Raw genomic sequence first — 9,974 nt, forward strand, 5'->3', positions numbered from 1 at the left:
GACTGGTCAGCATGTGCCACGGCCACAGCCTCGTCCCTAATCTCGATTGTGGCTGGGAGCCTCAAGATGCAGGTATTCACCGAGCCCGTGGGTACGTTGTCTTCCGGGTTCTCGGGCATCAGCCGCAAGCCCTTGGATGTTTCCAGTGCGGGTTTCATTCGCCGCGCTTTTGTGGGGCCACTCAAGGTTTTATCAGACATCCCAGGCGGAGATAAGGAAAATTTTACTTCTGCACAGTGACTGTTGATGCGAGGCCTTGTATTTAGCAGCTTTCTGTGTAGATGTTAAATGCATTCCCAATTGATAATTGCTTTTTATCGATATGCATAGAGCACTTACTCATATACTTAGAGCACTTGAATTTTCAAGTATCTTTATTTATCGGGTGATTTATGTGGCAGTGTAGTATTTTCCTTTTGCATGTTCCTTTGAACTCTGTTCTCTGAGCATTTGTTCCAGACCTACTGCGGAAAGTCTCTTAACTTCCCGAGGGCGAGACCACATAAACCTGTTTTGTGTCCCCAAGGCACCAGATGCACAGGGTTTAATGGACACCTGCTGACTTGAAAGTAAGCTGAGGATATTTTTCAGAATTTTTTTTAAAAATATTTTTCATTACTGACAAAAACGGAGTGCTAACTGAAGAAGTTCCTCGGTAAACTCTATCTTATGATCAATTCTGTAAAATTAACTAAACAAATATTTGTATTATATACACTGTACTCCAAGTACTGTATAAATGTTAACAAATTGTTCCTCAAAATCCTGTGAGATAATGTAGCTTTACTGTCGTTATTTAATGTGCAAACTGAGGGACAGAGAAGTTAAGCAATTTACTCTAGGTTACACAGCTATCATCTGGTGGAAGCAGGATTTAAACCTAGGTGGCTGTACTCCAAAGTCCATCCTTTTCTCTCTAATGTTGGTCAGAAACCCGTGGATGTTGTGGTAAATTGCTTTCTCATTTGAAATCCATTGATTTGAGATAGGAGAGATTAGAAGATACAGTTTACTTTTGGGGGAATTTCATTATACTGTACTTCCCCCTTATCCAGTTTTACTCTCCACAGTTTCAGTTATCCACCGTTAGGAAGCAGGTGATTCTCCTTCTGACCTGTCAGGTCAGTGGTAGCCTAACACTAAGTCATAGTCTATACATCCTTCACTTTACTTCTTCTCATCATGAAGGCATTTTATCATCTTACATCATCACAAGAGAGGTGAGTATAGAACAGTAAGATCAGAGAGAGACCGTATACATGTAACTTTATTATAATATGTTGTTAATATTGTTAATATAAATTGTTAAAATTATTCCATTTTATTGTTATTTATCATCAATCTCTTGCTGTGCCTGTTTTATAAATTAAACTATATCATAGGTAGTGTGCATGCATAAGAAAAAACATTGCATATACGAGATTTGGAACTATCTGTGGTTTTAGGCATTGACTGGGGTTCTTCGAATATATCCCCCACAGATTAGTGGGGAGGGACTACTGTATTGTTTTGAGGGTTTCCATTAAATCCAGCTAATATAAAAATAACAGAAAAAAAGGGTTTGGACTAGATAGGTTTTTGTCAGCATGTAACAATGTTGCAACAATGTCACATCTTTCCAGTCATATTTTGTTTTGTGCTGTAGATGTGACATTTGCCCTACATACATGGAAAATTCACTAAATAGCATTAAGCCACATATATACCAAATTAAAGACAACTTTTTGGTATATTTTATTCTGGAGGGAATCTTTCTAGAATCCTGGAATATTCATACTGTCCTCATTGGGGTGAGTTTTTAAATGTATGCCTTTTTATAGACCAGTTTTAATAATAAAAGAGTGGTTATAGGCATAATTTGTCCCTTTTCTTGACATGGTTTTGAGTTCTAGGCCTCTAATAAGAGGGCAGCTGAATAAATCATTAATTTGCAAAGGATACTGTTGACAACTATTACAGAGTTACATCATAACTACATTCTGGAAAATTAATAAGTAAAATATTCAGCTTTACAAAATTTGTCCCTTTCTCAATTTAACTTTATCATTGGTTAAGAAAGTAAATTAATTATTAATAAAAAAAATTATCAACACTTAGAAAAATATCTTCTTATTCTTTTTTCCTTGTACTATTTGTTACATTAGCTTACACTGTTTCTCTGATTCAAGGAAGATTATACTTTAGGAATATAGTTTCATAATTTTCAGTTAGTTAACATTCACAGTCATTTAGTTGTCATTATATACAAGTTGCCTTTTCATTATTAGAGAAGAGTTCTCTATAGGAAACCATTGTTTATGTAGCACATAGAAAACTATGTTTCAAGAATTTTTTTTTACATTCCAGATGGGGCATAAATGTCATTAACTGTTCAGTTATTCTTGAAATGATTAGCAGTAACATGGGGCAATTGCTGTCCTTTGCCACAAATGACTTTGCTATAACCTAGACAAGTACAAAGATAGAACTATTTCCATAGGAAAGCAGACATAGTAAGAAGTGGATCATTACAGAGAAAAGACTTTGAGTCCTTTTCCATGTGATATTTTATCTGAGAATCTGCAGCACTTTGTAGCAGGGAAAATTATATTTCATTTTGGAAATAATTAGTCTTACATTTTCTCATACTTTTTAAAAACATTTTCACATTTTTTATCTGATCCCCAAAACACCTACATAAGCTAGACATATTAGCCCCATTTTACAAATGAGTGATGTAAAAACATTTTCACATTTTTTAAATCTGATCCTCAAAACAAACCTACATGAACTAGACATATTAGCCCCATTTTACAAATGAGTAAAACAAAAGTTCAAAGAAGTAAAGTAACTTGGGCAAGATCAGTCAAATGGGAAGTGGAAGAATGCTAGGTTTTGTGTCCTTTTCTGAGAGACAAATGTAATCTCAATCCACATTAAGATCTAGATTTTAGTATCCCCAATTTACAGATGAGAAAAATAAGGCCCTAGATTTAAGAGCCTTAGCCCTTTTCTTCTTAGAGATACCTCTTTTCTTGGGAATGAGGAAATGGGGAAAAACTAGTAAATTGTTATTTCAGTTTATTTTGTAGTTTTTAATTATATTATTAACTTGATTTCCAAGACTTTTTAAAGCAAAACACCCTCAAAAATAATGTATATCAGATATATTTGTTTTTCCTTTATAATCATGAGAACGGATAAGCTGAAGTTGGTAATTGTTGGAGAATATGACCAGGTCATTTGTTTTTATACTGTATTTTATACCAAATAAGTGCAAGTAAAAACTTACTTAACCATCATAAGATTATAATTTTTTGAATAATATTAGTAACCCACATAGTCTGATATTTCATTATTGTACAGTATTGTATGTCCTAAACCAAATGATACCACACTAAATATCAGGCAAAAGGCAGAATAATACTTCCGAAATGAGGAAGTAATTTTATAGTTAATAAGTTACAAATATGTTGTGATAATTGTTCAAGTCATTGTAGTACAGTACGAAGTTTTCTTCTTGAGCTGAATTCTAATCCCTTTGTTTGATGACAAATTTATTATCTAAATTTCAATATTTGTCTCTGCGTTTTTTTTTTTTTTTTTACAGACGAGGAGACTAAAATAGTTGATTGTGGTTAAGTAACCTGCTCAAAGTCAACAAAAATGAGCTAGTAACAGTAGAATTGTAGCTTCTCTCTTGTGTAAGGACTAGAATACAAACTAAAAGTGGTTTAAGAAAAAAAATGCTTGGAGGGGAGAACAAAACCAACTTTTTTTGCTTTCTTAATATGTAATACACTATTTCAGAAAAGGTATGTTTATTTTGGATATTCTGGTTATACTAGTGTGTTTCAGCAAAACTATGGCTAAATTTCTGCTATTTCAGTTTTGTGTTATTCATTTTTGGACTATACCTATAGACCAAAAATAACGCCTAAATTTACAAAATATTTGTTTCTTTATGAAATCATGAACAGGTGGGGCAAGAGCTTTCATGAAATCTCAGCTTTTACAATTTAAGCCCATCTTTTACTAAGGTGAATATGGCCCACTGAAATAAAACTGTATTCACAGTATTGGCAGTAACAAACCAGAGTAGTGTATGATGAAGTAGAAAGGGTTTTAGTTTTGTATTCAGAAAAATCTGGATTCATTTTCTGTTATAGTCACCATCTTTGACCTTCACACAACTAACCTTATTTCCCTTGGTCTTTGTTTCCCAAAGTGTGAAGTTACATGGATTAAATTAAGTCATCTGTGAAAAGTAGTAGGATAATTTTTGTCATAAAATAAAGTCATTGTAATCCTGTGCCCACCCTGCAATAACAATGTTTTCTTGTACTTATGTTTCAACAGTAATCATTCAGTTAGTTCTTACTATATGGAAAGCATGATAAGAATATAAAGATGAATAAAATCAAGTATTTGTGTAAGGCAAAGTGGACATGTAAATAATTATTTAAAATAAGATAAGTTAACTTTGGAGTAATCAGAACTTCTTCCAGATGTGCACATCTACTGGTTTTATGGAGTTTCCTCACAGCATGGCCCCAAACGCCAGTCTTCAGTCCTACCTCAAAGGAAGAAACCAAGATTGCCTCCTGCCCCCTAGCCAGAGGCGATGTCAACCTCTCAGCACTTGCCAAGGGAGAAAAAGAACAGCAAGAAGCAACTGAACATATTGATGAAGTACAAAATGAAATAAACAGACTTAACGAACGAGCCACTGAGGTGATTTTGAAAGTAGAAAAGAAATGTAACAACTCCGCCAACCATTTTTCCAGAAGAGGTTGGAATTTACTGCCAAAATCCCGAATCTTTGGGTAACAACATATGTCAGCCATCCACAAGTGTCTGCACTGCTTGGAGTATTAAATCAGGTTACAGAATAGATTTTAATTTTGATGAAAACCCTTACTTTGAAAATAAAGTTCTCCCCAAAGGATTTCATCTGAATAAGAGTAGTGATCCATCATCAAAGTCCACTGAAATCAAATGGAAATCTGGAAAGGATTTGACAAAATGTTCAAGTCAAACGCAGAATAAAACCAGCAGGAAGAGACAGCATGAGGAACCAGAGAGCTCCATCTGATTTACTGACCATTCTGAGGTGGGTGCAGATGAGATAGGAGTGGTCATCAATGATGGTATTTGGCCAAATCCATTATAGTACTACTTGGTTCTTCATATGGATGATGAAAAAGGGGAAGAAAATAAGATGCTGCTGCTGATGAAGAATGATTGGAAGATATTGAAGGAGGAGATGAGGATGAAGATGAGGAAGATGATGATGAGGGGATGGAAGGAGGAGGATGCAGGAGAAGATGACTTATGGGAACACTGATGAATTCCAACCTTCCTTTCTTAATTTTCTCCAATCCCTGGGATCAAGTTGCAGTGTTTTCCCCCTCCCTCTGGTGCTCATTCACCCTGTTTTCTGAAGTCTCTTTTCTCTCTCTTTATACCATGGTTCTCAACTTATTCAGGGGGAGTATAGTGGGAAAAGAATCTTTACCCCCTTCTGTTCCAAATTCATTTTTATTTCTCCTTGTCTCAACAAAAACTTTATGGAATCAACACCACTGTGCTCTGTGGGGAAAAAAAAAACCCTTCTGCTCCCTTAGCTATGCTGAAAGCTGGAAGGTACTAGGCCCCTGTGTAGTAGTGCATAGAATTCTAGCCTTTTCCCTCCTCTGTATATTGCGCTCAGAGATTACACTGTGTCTTTATGTGAATTTGTGCAATTAACATTTACCAACATGTACCTGTCTACTTTCTCTTGTTTAAAAAAGGAAAAGAAACTTTAAAATATGAGGTTATCAAAGGTCAGCAAAGCGTGGGTTTGAGATGTTTGGGTGGGTTAAATGGACATTTTGACAACATGGCTTCTCCTTTGTCATGTTTAATTTTGATGTTTAATGGATATCCTTGCAGTTTAAGATGACACTTTTTTTTAAAAAGATTTTATTTATTTATTTGACAGAGATCACAACCAGGCAGAGAGAGGGAGAAGCAGGCTCCCTGCTGAGCAGGAAGCCTGATGTGGGGCTCAATCCCAGGACCCTGAGACCATGACCTGAGCTGAAGGCAGAGCCCCAACCCACTGAGCCACCCAGGTGCCCCAAGATGACACTTTAAAAATAAAACTCTCTCCTCATAATGAGCCAGATTTATATCTTTCCAGCTTTTAGCTACTTAAAGAACAATGACTTCTCTTTCCCAACATCATATTTATAAATGTTATAATTATTATGTTTTGTATTACATATGATTATACTAATATAACAATAGGGCACCTGGGTGGCTCAGTCTGTTAAGCATCCAACTCTTAATTTCAGCCCAGGTCATGATCTCAGGGTTATAGACCAAGTCCCACATTGGACTCCACGCCTAGTGTGGAGTCTGCTTGAGAATCTTTCTCTCCTTTTCCCTCAACGCCCTCCCTCTGCTCATGCTCGCTTGTTACCTCTGTCTCTAAAATTAAGAAAAAACATAACAGTATAATTATAATAAATATTGCATTATAATTGATTATACATATTAGTTCTATATAATCACATAACCATTTCTGTGAAGGGCGGAGGCAGGGTACCATGACTGACATGGAATGAGAGAAGTGTAGTTTTCTCGAAGAAATTGTCATATAGGATAGGTAAAAGCAACAGATATCTAATACAGTAAAAATCAGAAAGACTGCTCCTAATCAATTTTCCATCCTGTGGGACTGGATAACAGAAGTCAGGAATGAAGAACATAAACCAGCTTTTAAATTAATGAGAGGTATATGACTTGGGTCCTACTGAGTTTGAGTTGGTAGTGTTACATCTAAATGCGGATGATGACTAGCAGGCAAATGTAGAGTTAGATCAATACAGGAGTTGTGAATTAAGTATAAAGATAAGAGTCAAAGCCACAGCTCTGACTGAAATCTCATTGAAAATGTAAAGAATAAAAAGCATCTAAGAATGGACAATTATGGAACAGAAAAGAGAGGAGAGTTCTAAAAGGAACCTCACATGGTAGGAGCCTGGAGTGGTCAGACAAGCTGAGAGAGAAACAGGAAATGTAGTCACAGAGGTCAAAGAATGAGAGAGTATCAATTTGATTGCATGCTAGAAGTTAACTAACATAAGCAAAATACTGGGCGAATATACAGATTCTTGTAGGAAGGAAAAGAAAGCTGTAGAACTGGGCTTGGCATCCTCAGGAGCCAGGCAGCTTCAAAGATTTGAAATATTTGTTGCTGATTGACATTTTTGCTGTAATAGCCAATGGAACAACAAAATATGTATTGTCTTCGATCTTGTTCTTTTCCCACAATTTTTCTAATGAGAGAATTCAGTTGGCCTATCTTAGGTTAAGTTTTGCTTTTTACCCAGGATAAGGCAAATGATAAGCAATCCTGGGATTCATTAGTGGGGAAGCAGAAATTTCCTAGTACCAAAAAAGGATGGACTAGAAGTTGACCACTCAGTAAAACAACAATGTCCATTACAGAGGTTTTATTTAATGGTGTTAGTAAACACAAGTATTTCTCCTCAGTGGTACTATAAAGGACTACTCCTCCCACCCAAAATGTGATGGACTTTACATAAAATCATAGAAGTTTTCAGTTAAATACATGAGTAATACTCTGTTACCTGATGTGGTAGGCAGAATAAGGCCTTCCCAAAGATATCCAAGTCTTAATTACCAGATTCTGTGAATATGTTACCTCCGTTGATAAAGGGAAGTTAAGATTGCAGATTGAGTTGTTTGCTAATTAGCTGACATTAAAATAGGGAGATTATCCTGCACTGTCCTGTGGGCCCAGTGTTGTCACAAGAGTCCTTAAAAGTGGAAGAGGAAAACAAAAGAGTTTAGAGTTTAGAGTGATGTGATGTGAGATCTCTACATCATTGCTGACATTAAAGATGGAAGAAGGGAGCCATGAGCCAAGCAATGTAGGCAGCCTCAAGAAGTTAGAAAGGTCAAAGAAACAGATTCTCTCTGAGGGTCTTCAGAAAGGAACACAACAGTGCTGATACCTTGGTTTTAACCCAATGAGATCCTGGTCTGATTCCTGATGTACTGAAGTGTAAAGATAATTTTAAAAACCACCAAGATAATGGTAATTTGTTTTAGGAGCAGTAAAAAAACTAATATACCTCACCCTATTTTAAAAAGTAAAGAGAGGTTAAGTGAATTGCTAAATTGTCTGAGGCAAAACCAGGACTGAAACCCAAACTCTAGAGTCTCAAGAAGTTCTCTACACTTCACACAGGTATGTTAGGAATTCTTTACATAGGGCGCCTGGGTGGCTCAGTTGTCAAGCGTCTGCCTTCGGCTCAGGTCATGACCCCAGGGTCCTAGGATGGAGCCCCACATCGGGCTCCCTGCTCAGCAGGAAGACTGCTTTCTCTCTCCCACTCCCCCTGCTCATGTTCCTGCTCTTGCTGTTTCTCTATCAAATAAATAAAGAAAAAAAATTCTTTACATTTAAAGTCATTATTTGGAAACACTGATTTCCTAGAAATAGGATAAAGAAGGAAAAGGCACTTTAATTTTCTTCTAAACTATTCTGTTAAATAACTATTGAGTATCCGATTAAATAGAAAAGTTAAATATGAACTTTTAGTTTTTGTGATCTGGTAGTTGAACAGGTTATTTGAATATATGTGGAATATGACAGAACCTGGTAGAAAATATTTAAGGTGATTTTTCAGCTTCTTTGTTTCTTTTCCATCTGGCAAGTACTTTTTTCTCAATATTAATTTCCAAATGTCTTGGTTTATCTTATATACTACTTATAATCATAATTGCTCTCTAAGAAGCTATGAATCTTGCTGCATAAAAGGTACAGAGTTTTTTTATGAGTAACTTCAGGTTTAGGAGTGGCTAGAGAGAGCTGAATTGCTTAGTCTAGAATTCAAAATTCCAGAGTAATCCAAGGAAGAGAGATGGGAAGGGAACAGTTAGCAAGAAGTTTGGGGACTGGGGTTTTTTATATGGAGTGGTGAAGATAATGGCAGCTAAAAGATCTAACATGTGATTCCAAGTTGTGTCCTACGTAGCACTTGAGGTAGCTCCCAGATCTTAAACTACATTTTTGCTACATGCAACAGCTTTATATTTGTGATTGCTCTAAAGGAAATGATGAAGTATAAAGGACCATTTTTGCCTTTGCCTTGAAATTATGACAAAGAAGTAAATAGCCATAGATAATATAGAACAGGGAACAAAAATTGCTCAGGAACAGATAATCAGAGCCAGAGGAGTCCATGAAGATATAAGCGCATCAGAAATGTATATAGAATCATAAGGAGGACTAGATGCTAAAATGCATGTAGGGGCACCTGGGTGGCTCAGTTTGTTGAGCATCCTACTCTTGATTTTACCTCAGGTCATGACCTCAGGGTTGTGGGATTGAAGGGAGCCAGGACCCACACTTGGTGGGGAGTCTTGAGGTTCTCACTCCCCCTTCACTCACTCATTCTCTCTCTCTCTCTCTCTCTCTCTCTCTCTCTCTCAAATAAATAAATCTATAAAATAAAATAAAATGCATGTAATAGGATTTGAATCAACTTTTTGTACAAAGTTAAGCTGGATTGACTACAAAGTCACCACCACCACTACCACCACTACTACCAAGAGTTGTAATTGTAAATAAAAGTTCAATATGTATATACCAGACTCTGCACTTAACCTTTTAGATATACCACTTCATGTAACTCACATAGCAGTCCTATAAAGTGGGAACTGTTACAGTCCCATTTCACAAGATGATCATGAGTCATAAAGAGGTAAAATAATGGGCCCAAGATTTTACCCCTAGGAAATAAAGAACTAGATATACTTCATTTGAACCGAGATCAGTCTCATTCCAGAACTTTTAATCAGTAAAACCAGCATTTCCAAAAGTCTAGTCTAGACCATCTGTGTGAATATGATTGGGGAGTGCTTGTTTTTAAAATGCAGGTTTCTGGGTCCCATTCAAGTCTGTTGTATCAGAA

The 9,974-nt window shown here is 36.3% G+C and overlaps 1 pseudogene across 1 annotated transcript; it reads left to right on the forward strand.

Moving 5' to 3' along the window:
* Positions 1 to 11: 11 nt before the first annotated feature.
* Positions 12 to 5,326, forward strand: LOC308341679 (protein SET-like; annotated as a pseudogene). The gene is made up of 2 exons: positions 12 to 186; positions 4,488 to 5,326. The product of its transcript is annotated as a protein SET-like (transcript).
* The last annotated feature ends 4,648 nt before the right edge of the window (positions 5,327 to 9,974 follow it).

This window comes from Martes martes, assembly GCF_963455335.1.
Source record: "Martes martes genome assembly, chromosome: 4".
NCBI lineage: Eukaryota > Metazoa > Chordata > Mammalia > Carnivora > Mustelidae > Martes > Martes martes.